Source organism: Pteronotus mesoamericanus, unplaced genomic scaffold (genome assembly GCF_021234165.1).
Source record: "Pteronotus mesoamericanus isolate MK-2021 breed Mesoamerican mustached bat unplaced genomic scaffold, CSHL_Meso_final contig_105, whole genome shotgun sequence".
Classification (NCBI taxonomy): Eukaryota; Metazoa; Chordata; class Mammalia; order Chiroptera; family Mormoopidae; genus Pteronotus; species Pteronotus mesoamericanus.
The window spans coordinates 4791914-4807498 of NW_026555006.1; the positions used below are offsets into that span (position 1 = coordinate 4791914).

Consider the following 15585-nt stretch of genomic DNA (forward strand, 5'->3'; position numbering starts at 1 on the left):
TTTACCTTTGATAAAGGTAAATCAGACTGTGAATTTTTTTTTATACTTGGTGACTGTGGAAAGAAAGAATATTCTTGTTTTCCTATGTTATGGAGGCAGGGTTTTCCCATTCAAAAGTGTCTCGCACCAACGTGGATACCCCGGGAGGTCACTCTCCCCGGGCTCTGTCCAGGTGGCGTAAGGGAGCATAGGGCTCCGCCCAGTGATGTACAGTCCCTTCCTACAACGTTGGAGAGAAACCCGGGCCTTGAGTCTGCGCCTGCATATTCCTACAGCTTCTCAGAGTCCTTTGGACAATGACTGAGGAGACAAACCATGCAGGAAACATCTCTAGAGAAAAAAAAAAAAGAAAAAAAAAAAGTGTCTCACATTGTAGGGCCATAGTGTTCTATGATATAATTGTTCATTTCTTAAAGAGCACCCAAAACTCATGTAGGTCAATTTCAATTCCTAGGTATAATTCATATTATAGTCAGAGTTGATGGTTGTACATGCTAGGGATTTCTGGTTTCAGTATCAAGTTTTTATACAAGAGATGCAGAGATTTATACACCCTCGTCCTCACTGTCTTTTTTTCCTAAAGTAAAAACTAAGAGATTGTGTACCAAATCTATGTGTATTATTTTATATTGCATAGAATAAAAATTTTGTGTTTCCTAAATAAAATACATATTTTAAGGTGAAAGATTTGTTTTACAGCTTCTTTCTTTTCTTTTTATTTTTAAGTAGGGACTTATATTCTGAATTATTTTTTCTTTCTCAAGTGAGTGTATGTATCCAAAAAGTGGAAGACTTGTCTGGTAAGTTTTAAAATGAGAGATCTAAAAAAGAAAATTCTCCAAGACTCTAGACTTGGACTCTGTAATTTTTATATATTTTATATAACATGTGAAACCTGTATAAGGGACAGCCAACTCTGGCCTGTGGGCCAAATCCAGCCCACTGCCTGCTTTAAATGGTCTGTGAGCTAACAATTCTGTTTACAATTTAAAATGGTTTCTCAAGAAAGAATATTTCAAGACACATGAAAAATAATATGAAGTTCAGTGTCCATAAATAAAGTCTTATTGGAACACAGCCATACTCCTTCATTTATTTATTATTTATGGCTGCTTTTGTGCAAACAAATGACAATGTTGAGTAGTTACTACAGAGACTACATAGCCTGCAAAACCTAAAATATTTACTACCTGGCCCTTTACAGAAAAAGTTTGTCTACCTATAGTCTACAGTAGAGTGTATGTGAAAAATGTTTCAACCTATTAATACGTTGGGATAGTTTTTTAAAACTGTTTCAAAGGTCCTTGTTTTAGAGTCTTTGTCAACACTTCTTTAGAGGAAGGAGGTCAAATCCCTAAAGAAGCTAAATAAACTGCTGCCCCACAGCATTCGCAAGGAAAATAGTCTTGTTTCAAATTGTGTTGCAATAGAATAAAAGAGATCCATTAGTGTGAAAAAAAAAAAAGCCCGCATATACAGAGAAAATTAGAATGTGACTGCACATGCCTAGGGAAAGGCTTAGAAAAGATGTGAGAAGATCTTTAATTTATATCTCAGCCTGATCCTCAGCACAAAGACAGATGACAACAACAATAACAAAAATAAACAAAAACAATAGTGAAAAACAGTAAACCCTGAGGAAGGGAGAGAATCTGATTTCCAGAGTGACCATATTTTTAGATTCAAATGTCTGGTGTGCAGAAAAAAAATTACAAGTCAAACAAAGAAACAGGAATGTATGTCTCATTCAAAGGGAAAAATAAATCAACATAAATTGTCCCTGAAAAAGACTTAATGGAAGGTATACTAGACAAAGACTTTAGAACAATTGTCTTAGAGACGCTCAAAAAACTAAAGAAAGATTTGGAGAAAGTCAAGAAAATTATGTGTGAAATGGAAGTATCAATAAAGGAAGAGAAAACCTAAAAAAGAGATTTCAAATTCTGGCGCTGAAAAGTACAATAACTGAAATGAAAAATTCACTAGAGAGATTCAAAGGAAAATTTGAGCAGGCAGAAGAAAGGATCAGTTAACTTAAAGATAGGACAATGGAAATTTCTCTTACACACACATGTTCTGGCTACTGGGATAAAAAGAGAATAATAGATTGGATGACATGGTTTATGTGGGCAAAAGAGCGCTGACAATGATTCTCTGAAATGTTCCCCTAAGTGACCCTGTTGGAGTATGAAAATAATGAGAGAGAGAGAGAGAGAGAGAGGGAGAGAGAGGGAGGGAGAAAGAGAGAGAGTCTGGAATTCTTATAGTACTGTGATGATTAGCTTAATGGATCAAGGCTGAGCCATGATGTCCAGACACTTGGTCAAAATGTATTCTGATGTTTCTGTGAGGGTGTTTTGAATAAGATTAACATTTAAATTACTGGACTTAGAGTTAAAGCAGATTACCCTCCATAGTGTGTGTGGGCTTCATCTAATAAGCTAAAGACCTTAACAGAACAAAAGCTGACCTCTGGGCAAGAAGGAATTTTACTAGCAGACAGCCTTTGGACTTAAACAGCGATTCTTGCCTGGGTCTCTAACCTGCCGGCCTACCTTGCAGATTTTGGACTTGTACCTCCATAACCACGTGAGCCAATTGCTTCTTTCTCTCCCATACTCTTTCTCTACACACACACACATGTGCATGCATCCTGTTGGTTCTGTTTCTTTGGAGAACCCTCCATATACAATTACCTTCCATGCCAAGGAGTCAAGATGGGAACCAATCAACCACAGCAGAGTGTTGGAGCTCCATTAGACTGAATATTTGTCAGTGCTCGGCAGTCATGGCAAATTATCCAAGAGCAGGAAGCCAGTTCAGGATTCATCAGAAGGGCCTCCCTGACTTCTCCCACTAACTTCATTAATCCATCTAATGACTGATCCTTCCTACCTCCCATATTTTCTCTCTCTTACTGCTACTACCCCAGTGCGAGCCATCCAGAGAAACCCCCAGCCCATCACACAGGGCCCTTCGTAGCCCAGCTACTGCTAACTCCCAGTGTTGATCCCCGCCATTCCCAGCGTTTGCTCAACATGCCAGCAGTGCAGAACTCTTCGCCACTACTTGTGGACTTCAGGCTTTTTCCTGCTTTTGTGTTTTCATTCACCCAGCAATTCTGTAATGAGGACTGACCTTGTGTGCTACCTGTGCTAAGGGCTGACCATGTAGTTCCAGGCCTCAGGAGCTGAGAGTCTCGGGGAAAGACAGACCTGGAAGCAGATAAGTGCAACCACGGGTTGGCAGTGCCCCAAGAGGTCCATAGAGGTTGCAGAAGGGAGAAAAGAAGCAGGTGGTAAAAGTACTTGGCCGAGGGTGGGAACACCATGATGTCACACATGGCCTTCCTTCTGCTGCTTGTGCCTCTTCCCCATGGAAATTATCCTGCAGTTCAGAATCATCTCAGCTCAGGTTTAAGTATCATCGCTCAACTCAGTACAGCTACTGTAGCTCTGCTGAGGCTGCCCAGGGCTCCCTAACATTTCATACCTACCACTTTCCTCATTTGTCGCATCCAATAACACCAGTAATACCACTCATCAAGTGTTTACTCTGTGCTGAGCGTGTGCTTGCTCTGCAACCACCTGTGCGGCAGGTACTGTGGTATCGCCACTGACTCAGAGGGGTCAAGTACCTCGCTCAGCATTCTGCCGCTCATGAATGTAATCACTTACAACATCAGCACCCTGCCTGGCCCAAAGTAGACAGTAAACATTTGTCTAGAGGAAGTGCATTTTTCAAAGTGCTTGACTTTGCAAGCTGAATAGAGTGGAATAAAATAAACTAGAAATATTTGTCAGGGAAGTCCTCAAAAGCAGAGGGTGTTCATTTCTCTTTTGCCATCTCTGATGTATCTTAATACCTGGGAGAGGCCCAAAGAGGGAAGCCAGGTTGTTTCCTTGTTGATACAAGTCGCAGCACCTTGCAGCCACCAGCTGACACAGTGTGGGACTCAGAAGCTCTGCCATTACCCAAGTGAAAAGCTCTCCTTGGTGCCATGTCCCTGTCCCTCTGTGTGCAGGCTGGGGTCTCTCCTGGCTGGGACTGGCCCTGCCAGATGCCAGACATTTGCAGACAGGATTTTCAAACAACTGGCCCAAAGTTCTGACTTTTGTGGCCTCATCCAAGTGGCCATTTGTGGGGGGCAGGCTTGTGTTCCTTGGCTACCAGCTCAAGGGTGGTGGAAAGTACACTAGACTTGGGCTCAGAGGCTGGGTTTGGGTCTCAGCCCTCCACCTTACAGCTAACTGACGCTGGACCTCCGTTTCTGTCCGTGTGAAATGGAAATGCCCTCCTACCTCATAGGGTTGTTAAGAGAAGAAAGATGATACATATGGGATATGCTTTTAACTGCTTTTTGCTGTAACATGCAAGAGATTGTCAGTAATTTAAAGAAGCAAGAGTTCCTTAAGCCACAGCCTCAGGGAGATGTACAACAGGCTGAGTGCGCCCTTAAAGTAGCAATGCCAAGATGTCTAGACAACCCAGTCGGTTGATCTGAGTTCATGTTATTGAGATCCGCGTTATAGGAAGAGTACTTGTTGAGCTGATTGGACCAGATTGAGTTATTTATAGTCACCTTGGAACTAGCCCAGGATCTGGAGGCAAAAATTCTGGAAATAAATTCTAGATCCCCAGCTTCTGTGTGTGTAACCTATGCATTATTTCTTTAGCTCTAAAATTAGGACTATAATCTCTAATTTGCATGTGCCCTCTGACCCAACAATCTTGCTCTGGGATTGTGAGCCAGAGAAATTCTCTTACAGGTGTGCAAGGGGACATGTACGAGGAGTGTCGTCCTGGCAGTGTGTGTGGTAGCAGACAGTAGAGGTACTGAAGGTTCCTGCCACCAGAGGAATGGATAAGTACATGGTGGTAGCTGTAGCTGTGGAATTCGGGCAGCAGGCAGAGGTAATGGACTAGACATGCATGTAGCAAGGTGGATGAGTCTTCAAAACTGTGTTGGGTAAAAAGAGAAGAGGCAGAACCCATGTATCACACAACAACATGGACATAAGCAAAAAAAAAAAAAAAAGCACACACAGAACAAGAGAATATACTCTACAGGGAGACATGCCTATTTACAGACCTATATCGGATGCTTAGAATGGATGGTTATGAGAGGAGATGAAGAGGGGTGAAGATTAGTGATGAGGGGGGAAAAATAAAGCCAGAAAAAAAAAAGCATTGCATGGACCAGTGACAATAATGGGCTATTAACCGAAAGGTATGATCAACTCAATTTCCTGCATGAAGAGTTTTTTTTTTTTAATTCTGCATCAAGGTGCTCCCGAAATTATACCCACACATAGTGTTTACAAAGGTCCCTGGCACAGCACTAGTGCATAGTAGATGCTCCAGAAAGGGCAGCTCTTTTTGTTGTTTATTTACTCATTGAACACATAACGTACCAAACAGCTACTTTGTGCTGGACGTTGTGCAAGGAGTTACAGAAAAGACAAGACTGGGCATCCGTCAGGGACTTGAGCAAGGCGGAGGGCATGCAATACAGGCTGGGCGGCTGCGGGGGCGACGCTCATCTGGGACCACAGAGATCATGCTGTCAGGCCCCCTCGCTTTCCACGCTGAGATCAAAAGAAGTGACTGGCCCAGGGTCTCACAGCAAATTGATGACTGTGTTAGGAACAACTGTCCAGGACTCCAGGGCCCTTTCCAGAGCATCATCTAAGCCAGTACAATGGTATCCTAGACCAGTGGGAGGCTTGCATTTCTTGTCCTGCCTTTTACCCCAACAATCCTCCCCGAAACCCCTCCTTTGTTTATACACCCAACTCTGTGTGTGTGTGTGTGTGTGTGTAATGGAGGAGTGAATTAATAGATTGTTTTAAAAGTGCAGTTTGGTAGTTAAAACCTTTCAAAACAGGAGGTTGATGGGGAGCAGGTAAAAAGGTTCTGAACCCTGGCAGCGACGACGCTGAGCTCTTCCTCTTCTGGGTCTGCCCAGCCACTTGAGTGATCCCAGAGTCTCCCAATCAGAAGCAACCTCACTCCCAGCCCTCACAATTGCCCTCCCAATCTTACCACCCAAATGCCACTCCAAGAAGAGGGAGAAGTGTACCTATAACGCCCTCTAGCCCTATCATCCTTTTACTCTAAAATATCCTGTTCCCCAAAGATGACAAGGGGTCCTCAGGGGAGGAGGAGTGAGGAAATGCTTCCGGGAGCCTGCTCTCTGAGGGGAGATGCAAGGGGGGGGGCGGGGGAGCGCTTTGGGCCTGGCTCACAGAGCGCTGTGTCTTGGGTGGCAGGTCCTTGTGATGGTTCCAGCTGTGTGAGGAGCTGGTCTGACAAGTCCAGAGAAGGAAGGGTGGACGTGGCAAAGGGGAGGGTCAGGTCCCTGAAGACTCTGCCAACATCTTGCCAGCCTTGATCCACAGGACTTTATAAAATAGCCTTTCCTACAATTTTAGGAAAACCCAAAAGTTTTCCCATGGATTTCAAAATGAGATTGATAAACAACTGAATAACAGGGAGGTTTTCCAGGATGAGCCCAGGGAGTTCTGTGTCAGATATGAAGAGAGTTGAAGGGAAAAGAATTCTCTCGGTGATGGGAACTTGTCCCTTGGGGGTTCAGCACAGCCCTGAGCGGGGATGATGGCAATGCTGAGGAGGAGAGGAAGGCTGAAGTTTAATGAGCCCTTACTTTGTCCCCTACTAGATTGTCTCCACTTAGCTCTCACACAGCAACCCTATGAGCTGGGTGCTGTTATGTGCCTATTTTACAGATGAGGAAATAAGACAGTTAATAACTCTCCCAAGATCACACTACTGGGAAATAGTGGGGGGAAGGAGGTTTAAATCCAGATTGTCTCCATCCATAGTCCCTGGACCTAACTGCTAAACAAAACAGCAGCTAAGCCTCAATCTGGTCTTTAGGAATCTCCCAGCCATGTGGCTGATTACGCAAGATAAAAAAATGTTTTCCATTTACGACAGGAATTTAAGCACCCATCTTTCAGTGCTCATTTTCCCCTAGGAATAATTCTTAGGGAAATGTATCCTAGAAAGACATCAGTCTACGGCCTCTGTAGCATACTTTTGCTTTCCATATTCTCATTATTATCCCTAATATTTTATGGCATGCCCTCTGCCAGTTAAACAGCAGAACATATCATGGGGTTTTAATTTGGCAGTGCTTTTTCAGCCACTCTCAGTAGCACCACCGCTAATGGAATGTTTGGAAAGCATTATTATAAGATATTTAAAGAGATTTTAAAACACAAACACTAAATAAAAGCCACCACTATTTTCAAAGAAATTCTGGTGTGTGTAAACCATCACAACCTGGTTCAGACAACACTGACAAAACTCGGCACTGATTTCTGTTTGTCGGCTGAAGTGGCGCCACCGTGTGGCAAGAATGTTTCACCATTTACTTGGATAACCAGCTTCGAAATTGTGTCTTGATTGATTTGTTTTTAATAAGAGAGAGTTGCATTATTTCAAAGTTATACACATAAAGTCAGGATTTATTATTATCTCATATTACACTATTTCAAATTCTCAGAGAACCTCTAAAGCCACCTTCAGTTGATCGAAGAAGCTATGTGAGGTAGATAGAAATTCTGGCAATGTGAGATCAGGAGTATCACAGACGGGCCTTGGTTACACCCTACTTGGAAATTCCTCAAAAATATAATGACAGATTGACTTTAAGTGACACTCTGAAAAATGAATCAAAGAATCTTGGGATCTGTGGGCTGAAAAGAATGTAAAAGACAATATGGTGACCCTTCAAGAAGGTACTTGTTTGTTAATCATGTGAATTTAGTCATAGTCACACACTTTGTCTGCCTGCATAGGATGTCTTTACATATATCTGTTTTGAGAACCCATCATGGATGGATTTCAAAGGTCAAATAGAGTTCTGGGAACACCTGCTGCTATGCAAGTCTATATGCTTTGTAAATTACAAATTGACAAATATACAAATGTCATCGACAAATGTTCGTAGTTAATATGAGGTAGATGGTACTAGTCCAATGGAAGACATCAGTGTTCCCAGAAGCTAATGGACCCATGAATCACCTGGGGATCTTGTTAAAATGCAGCCTCTGTTTCAGTTGATCTAGGGTGGTGCCTGAGATTCTGCATTTGTAATAAGCTCTCAGGTGATTCTAGTTCATTGACTACACTTTGAATAGCAAAGGTATACAACAGTGATTTTAACGAGACTGTATATTAGAATTAGGTACTAAGATTTGTGAAGTGTGGACTCTCAGCCTCTATAATAGATCTACTGAATCAGAATTTCCAAGGTTGGGGCTCAGGCATTTATAGTTTTAATAAGTAAACCAAGTGATTCTGGAGCTCAGCCAGGGCTAGTATTCTTCTTAAATCCGCTCTCTAGCTAATTCTGATTCATTCAATCAGCTGATATTAGTTGAGTTTCAACTCTGAGCCAGGCATTGAATTTGGTGAGGTGAACAAAGAAGAATCAAAGAGCAATGGCAAAGCATTTGATAAATGCTGGGCATGGAGTGCTCTATGTGGGAGCACAGGATAGGGTTGTAGGGATTCAGCCAGATTGTTCAGTCAAGGGCAAGGAAGGCTTTTCAGTGGGAGGTGAAGTTAGGGCCAAGTTAAAAAGATGAATCGGACTGCATTAGAACAAGAGGAAGTATAAAATGACATAACATGTGAGGAAAGACCTGTGTTCACCCATGGGAGGGATGAATACCTAGGTTAGAGAAGAAGACAGGAATAAGACCACGAAGGGGTGCCAGGCTAAAGAGTTTGACTTTAATTCTGAAGACTAGCGGTTTAAGAAGTCTCAAAGTACATGGAAAATATACACAGTAAACAAACACACAGTAAATGTTAGCTCTCATCATTATCATTGTTCTAATAACTATAGGGTTATCATTGCCAGATGTGTGGTTTAGAAAGCGGAGAATGACAACATGATGGAGCGGACTGGAGGGGACCTAGACTGGAAACAAGGGGTCATAGACTATCATGCAATTCAGTTAAGGAATAGGAAAGATAGGAAGGGAGCAGATTTTACAGGACTCGGAAGACTTGGTTCCTGCAATAATTAAAAAAAAATCACACCTGCATGAGGGAGTTTGCAAATTCCTTTCACATACAAACTTGAAGAGAAGGCAGTGTAAGAATTAGTCAAATTTTACTAGTAAAGGAAACTGAGGCTCAGATTTGTTTAAAGTCACATGACAAGTTTGGGGGAGAACCTGGTCTATCTACTTCACGTCAGGTGCTCCAGCTGCTGCTGCCCACAAGTTGCAAAAGGTAGGAAGCTTATATGAACACTGGGGAGGTTGGGAGCATTCCTCTCAGCTGGCGAGTGGAGTAGATTGGCATGGCCTCTAAGGGAACCAGAATTCACTCCTTGCTGTCATTATTTCCATATTCCCGGATATGAAAACTGTGGGGAGCTGGAGTTCCCAACATGAGGATCCTCAGACACTTTTGAGAGGTACCCAGATGTGGCTCGCAGCTTTTCTAAACATGGTCCTGGAGCTGATGTGATAATGACAGCAAAGCAGCAATAGCAGAAGTACCGATATGGCGCAGGTGGCAGAGGTGAATGGTGAAGTTATCCTGATCCATCCTTGCCGTCTGTCTTTCAAAGACACACCCCTTCCTCCAACCCATTGCCCCTCATTTCCTCTGACCTCCTCCATTAATTAATTTCCACCTGTCTTTAATCCGTCTTCCCACCAAGTCTTCCCTCTCATCATTCAAATTTGCTCCAATCTCGCCCATCTTTAAAGAGTCACCTCGTCTCAGTCCTGCCATATTCTCAAGCTACTGCCCTAGAGAACTAACTCCACCTGTGCTGCACAAAGGAATGAGGCTGCAATCTGGCTTTCATCTTGGTCATTTGGGAATATTCTCTGATTATCGTTAGTTCAAAGCTGGCCTTCTGACTACTATGGCTCCTCTTGGGAACTGAGAGTGGCTTACAAATTGATCCCTATAACCATACATTTGTTCATTTAGTGTTTTGTGGTCTATATATATGTAAACTTGGTGATGCAATGCCACAATCTCTGAGGAACAGTGCATCAGTTAGGAATCAGTTTGAGTGCTATTAACAGAATAACCCAATTCCACTGGCTTAAGCATATGTTATAATATGATATAGACAGATAGATATCCTAACAGCTGCTTGTATCCATCCCACCTACTTCCCCACAAGAATGTTGCTTTAACCATTCTCAGATAACTCTGTTAACCGTGAGTCATTAGAGTGCTTATACTGACCAGCCACTTTCTTTATTTCAAACCTACGTTGTTCTACCGGCAAAAGATGGTAATGTTCATCACCTTTGATGGGGATCTTTGCACTGCCTCTGGGTCACCATTAAGTAGTGCTGATCTCACCGCAGCGCTGGAAGTTGTGTGTGATTTTTAAAATATTACCAAATTTTTGACATCAGTTCCTTTCAACATGATTTGCTTTTTTTCTTGTATAATCTTCAAAAAGTCTGACTAAGGCTCTGTGTGGTTGAATTCTGTGAGGTTTTTTCTAACCCAGAGTGTACACGCACGCATGTGTGTATATGTACACACACACACTTACACATATACTCTTATGTTCTTTGCCCACTGACATTGGCAAAGAGGCACAAAGAGAACTGGGGCCCGAGGACCCAGTGAGGAAACAAAGGTTTCCACTGGAAAGTGGTCTTTTATAATAATCCATCCCACCTTGGAGGCTGGATCAGGCCATTATTTTTTGTGTCTTGAGAGTTGCCCTCCTTCTGTCTGCCCAGTGCTGACTTGACACTGTAGGTGGAGGGAGGCCTGTCCCCACCAGGGAGGTCCATGAGTGAAAACGGTGACAGTTGGAAGAAGCTGGAGTTGAGGTGAACCTTGATCACTTGGAAGAGGTGAGCACACAGAGGAGTGCAGCCGAAGTCAGGACTCTATAGCCACAGGGAGAAGGGCTAGCACCCCCCCCCCCGGAGGTGCTCTGAGCTGTGGGTGAAGTCTGTGCCTGCCCCCTTCCTTCATAGCCCCTTTCTCCACTGCATCATTGTACCCAGGGATCCAGAGGCCTGCCAGCTCAGGTGACCAGAGCCCATGGCTGAGATGCATGAACTTCACCCTTTGGTGTCACGTATCATGTGGGGGAGTGGGGAGCGCTGAGGGTGGCCACTCATCCCGGTCTGGGCAACAGCTGCCGTGGGGAACGGAGCACCTTGCGAGAAGCGCGGCGCTCCAGGATCTGAGGGTTACTGTCCGGGGCCAGCTGAGATGGGAGCAGGGCTCTGAGTCCCACAGAGCCCATCCGGAGCGTGTCACGGATGGGGGAATAAACACAAGTCGTCACAAACACTTCTCAGTTTGCCAGGAGAGGGGACGTGGCACTCCCCCGTCATGGGGAAGACCCTGAGTCCCTTTGTTCAGAGGCTTTTATTGAAAAGGTTATCAGTGGGGCTGGGTAACAGGACTGCACACGTTATCCCATGACATCAGTATGTAATTGTTTACAGAGAATAGGTGATGTTTTGAAGAAAACAAATGGCAGGAACACACCGATTTACAGGGTCCGAGAGGAGACTAGTAAATGAGAGAGAAGACTAAACATGAGAGTGGTTGTAAACACAAGAGTGCCCAAGGATATAGGGTTAGGGTATGTGAATAATGTAAATTTCCTTCCCAGCATGAGCTGGCTAGAGCTTCTGAGGGAAAAACAAAGCACACTTTAAAGAATTTACTTTAAGGCCTGATTTCTCTGGGAACTGCCAGAACTGGTTTAGGACTGTCTCTGGTATTGTTACGAGCCTGGGGGGTGGGGATGGGGGTGGGGTGGGGCATAGGAGGGTGGGGTGTTGCAGGAGGGTGGGAGGGAACCATCAAGAGACAAGAAAACTTATTTCAGATAAAATGAGGACTCTGGCCATGTCCAAGCCAAGCTGAGGGGTGAAGGCCTTTTTGTCCTTTCTTCGTGTCCCCCAATTCCTTGTCTGCTGCCCATACCAGCTGATATCTGGCTTAAGTTGCCCCTTCCATCGAGGGGTCTTACCAGTCATTAACAAGTGACCATCACAGGGTCAAGCAGGGAGGCAGGGGCATAGCCCCTGCCGGGGGGGGACAGGTTACCATCTCCTCAGTGGCCTGTTTCTCCAAGGCCTCCCTGATTATTTCCAGCCTTGGGGCCCTCCTGCCTGTTGGTGGGTTTACAGTTCCTGAAACCAGACAGGGTGCTTCCCAACATTTTGGACCCCTTAAAAGGTGCACATTCTATACCTGTAGACTTTTATGCAGTAAGTTCTCTATGCTCTGGCCATCAGTTCTTTTCCTCCAATAGTTCTGAGTAAAGCTTTAAAAAGTGACTCCAGGCCCCTGGCTTGTGTGGCTCAGTGGATTGAGCGCCAGCCTGCGAACCAAAGGGTTGCTGGTTCAATTCCCAGTCAGAGCACATGCCTGGGTTGCAGCCCAGGTCCTCAGTGGGAGGCAACCACACATTGATGTTTCTCTCCCTGTATTTCTCCCACCCTTCCCCTCTCTCTAAAAATAAATAAATAAAACCTTTAAAAAAAGTGGTTTCAGGTTAGCTGTAAGTTAAAAGAAACATTTTCACATACTATGAATTCCTCATTGACTGATTTAAACAAACATCTAATATATTCATAAGGGAGTTTTAAAAGTGTTTTTATGTAGTAGTCAAGGTTCTATAGAGAAACAGAACCAACAGGAGATAGATAGATGATAAATAGATAGAGATTTATTATAAGGAACTGGTTGGAGGCCCAGGAAAGCCTTGAGTTTCACATTCAGGTCTTAAGGATTTGTAGGCACCTCTGAATGAGAGCCAGAGCTGGCTAGTGATCTTCCTGTTCAACCAGGAACTACCTAACCAGATAAGGACAGAACTAGAGGCTCAAGAAAAGCTCCAGTCCAAATCCAAAGGCCTGTGAACCAGGAATGCTGTCATCCTTGGGCAGGAGAAGATGGATGTTCCAGCTCTAGCGGAGAGCAAACTCACCCTTCCCCCAGTTTTTTGTTCTTTTTAGACCATCATGGATTGGATGACGCCCACCTGCACTGATGAGGGCAACCTCCTTTATTCATTCTGCTGATTCAAATCTCTCTCCAAGGAACACCCTCCCAAACACCTCCAGAAATAGTTTTACCAGCTGTCTGAGCATCCCTTAGCCCAGTCAAGTTGACACAAAGAATCATCCATACGATGGCGCAGGGAGAGAGCACTTTTTACACTTTGGTTTCACTGTTTTTTATTTAAATATTTTCTCACATACTTAGTTTCTCTTTAAAAGTTTGGAGTTCATTACAACAAATCACATTAAATCAGGTAGCACTTTTTGAGGACTGGCTCATATGTTTCCTTCAAGCAATATTTGGTCCAGGTAAAAACTAGTAGAAACGGACAACTTGGAACTTCCAGGCCAACTCTCAGTATTAGTTCCTGTCATTTCTCTGAAGGTTTGGGTGTTCACATTTATTGCCTTTGTTCATTCTTTGGTTGGCAGGCCAGCACTCAATCTGCTGAGCCTATTGTCTTTGTTCACTCTTAACCCACTGGATCTCTTTTCTATTGAAATGTGAACTCTTCTGCTATCTATTTAAGGTTTATTGTTTTTAATAACTTTGGTTTTGAGTAAGGATATTACTTTAATCTGTCCACCATGTTCTTCTTTTTCAGAGTTAATTAGAAACAGAGCAGAATTCTGGGATTACTTCAATACAAACAGTGTATTCTTCAGAATTTTTCTCTGAAGGGGAACATTCTTGACCCTTCCACAGCAAAATATAGTGTTTCTGGTCATCCAGCTCTGGTTATCCTCCATGTAATATAGACACCAGGGCCAGCCCGAGGAAAAAGAAGGACAGCACCTACCCACGATGGGCCCTGTGCTGGACACCTGGGTTCGTAAATGAAAATAAGATTCCTGCCTTGGAGGGCCTCAAAGTTTATTGTGAGAGGTGAACTGATAATTAAATAAATCATAATGCAGTTATTTTTATAACAGTGATATAAAGTTGTGGTATCAGAGGGAGGGATTTTTTCTTGTGGGAAGGAGAAAGGATGAGGATTAAGGAAGACTTCATAGAGGTTGCAAGTTTTGAAATGGGGTTTGAAGGATGTCAGAGCATAACTAGGCAGAGATGTCTGAAAAGAACATTCCAGATAGAGGCACAGCTAAAAAGAAGCATGGAGTAAGGACAAGTTCTGGAAATTTTGAGAAGTTCCAAATGTGACTGTGGCGTGGAGTACTGGAAGAAATGTGATAGGAAGTGCAGAAGCGGGGATGGAAGGGGGTAGAATTGGAAGGCCTTGGGAACCGGCCTGAGGGGTTAGATTTGTTCCCATCAGCCATGCACCCAAGCTTTTGAGCCCCTCTTTCGCTGTTATATTGGAGAGACACTATTCCTTGGCCCTTTGTCTCTAGAATTGAGTCACTGCTCTTTTACTGGGTCCACCTCTTGGTCTCCTGGTCTCCTTCGTTCTACACAGCTCCTGATGTTTGTCTCAGGTTTCAAGGCTTTGAAACTGTCTGGATTTGCTGAAATGATCTTTTTATCAGAAAGGATTTGATGTTCTTCCTCTGGCCCCATGCACTGCAGGCAATTGACATTGATGTTAACTGCAGGCATTGATTGTCAGCTCTGTCTGTTTTACTTTCAAGGGAAGAAGATTAGATAGTATTTTTGAGGTCTTGAGGATTTGTAGTCACTACTGAATGAGTGTCAGAGCTGGCTAGTGATCTTCCTGTAGAACCAGTGGTTTTCTAATTAAATAAGGACAAAGGTGAGACCAAAACTCAGGTCTCCTGATTCCCAGTCCAGTATTTTTTCCAGTATGCTTCAGCTTCTGGCACTGCTTAGCTAGTTTTGGGTCAGACCAAATGGACTTGGTACTTCAAGTCCACAGGGCCATCATAGAGAGCTTGAGCTAAGAGAAGGATGTTTCCAGAATGAGATTCTGTACCTCAAGCCAGACAGCATGATTTTATGTATTTTGATACCTCCCTTTCCTCTTCTGTAAAATGGGAGCAGAGCTTGTTTAATCCTTCAACTGCCTCTGACACCAGGGATTAGTGTGTGGTGGGGTTGTTTATTTTGTGATGGATGATCCCATTTGGGATGGATGTGATGGATGGAGGGGTGATGCATCTTTGTTCAAGTGGTATAATCTTAAAATCAGAGTTGGAAAGAAACTTGAAGGTGAAGTGTGGTGCTAACAGGTAGCTTCATGAGTCCACTGTGCATGGGAGACTCCCTAAGTCAGAGGCGGATTTCTACCTTTGAGAATGTTTAAGCTGAGAAAGGTGATCAAGCAGATCAGAATCGTGCTCTAAAGTGTCTTTCTGCACTTAAGAGGTGGCCGGATTCCATGGTTTCTAGCTTCTGCACACATTTTCTCTAATAGCGGCTTAGGTGAGCTCGCAGCGCAGCGGTGCGGCGTTAATCATGTCAGACACGTGCTGGGTAAATGTAACCTGTTGCTAACAACTGCCACCATTTACTGCCTACAGCGCCCGGCACTGTACGTACCAAGTTAATAACTCATTTCATATCTAGGACCGTGAAAAATACGATGAACGATCATGATCTCTACTTCTCAGG

At 43.7% G+C, this 15585-nt stretch overlaps 1 non-coding gene across 1 annotated transcript; it reads left to right on the forward strand.

The window, feature by feature from the left end:
* The first annotated feature begins 126 nt into the window (after positions 1 to 126).
* Positions 127 to 330, forward strand: LOC129071510 (small nucleolar RNA SNORA73 family). Its single transcript, XR_008529267.1, has one exon. It is a non-coding gene; the product is annotated as a small nucleolar RNA SNORA73 family (small nucleolar RNA).
* The last annotated feature ends 15255 nt before the right edge of the window (positions 331 to 15585 follow it).